Here is a 982-nt window from a genome sequence, read left to right as displayed (position 1 = left end):
TCAGTTGGTTGTGTCAAATATAAATATCATTCAGTTGGTCAGGAGGAAAGGAGTTTGATTTGTTTTGTCAACAAAAACAGCTAGGTATTAGTTTGGTTGTTCTTACTTGATAGTTCACTTCAACCTCCTCCCTATTTGGGTCACTTTCAAACCCACAATCATTTATGGTCATGGGCGGTTATGGGCCTCTTCCCTCATGGACCACTCAACACTAGACCCTTTATTTTCTTTTCTAGTGGGACTTCCTACTATCAGAGTGGTCCCACACCTAACCCCACTACCCTTGTTAAAAGTCCTACATCGTCATGTGCCACGTGTCAGATTGCCTCCTCATTTCTGTTCTTTTTTTACATCTCGCATGCTAATTATATTTTAAAAAATAGTAAATTCGAAACCTCTTTTGCTTTCATTTTTTGCCAACTCAATTTAAAGCCAAAAATTAGAAAATAGAAAATTTAAAAATAAAAATGTGAAATTGTGATACAGATGTGGGAGAACAAAGCGTTGGAATATAAGGAATATAAGAAAATGATGGATGCCAACAAACAAAAGAATATAAGCGTATAACATTTCAAGTTAGGTCAAATTCGTACAAATTGTGCTATATAGCACTTTTTGCATTTATTATATATGTTTAAACATTCTTTTTGAAAAAAATATTCATGCAAGCATGAAAAGTGAAGTTAGATTTTTAGCATTTTAAATGGTTTTAATAGAACTTATAAACATGTAAAATGATAATTAAAAATTAAGAAACTCAAATAACATTGGATGAATTTTAATCTCTTAAATTATTTTATCACACTTTTTTTAAATTTTACTTAAACCGAACATTGGCTTATTGATAACTTTTACCGATGATAACATACAATGTGATCGTATATAAAGATTAATTATAATGGTTGTTCGGCCGTTTGGCAATTAGCGTTAGTCATATTAGATTAAATTAATTATTTTTATAACTGATTGAGTAACTTGTTTT

Source organism: Apium graveolens, chromosome 10, assembly GCF_009905375.1.
Source record: "Apium graveolens cultivar Ventura chromosome 10, ASM990537v1, whole genome shotgun sequence".
In the NCBI taxonomy this organism is placed as follows: Eukaryota; Viridiplantae; Streptophyta; class Magnoliopsida; order Apiales; family Apiaceae; genus Apium; species Apium graveolens.
This window is presented reverse-complemented; position numbering follows the sequence as displayed.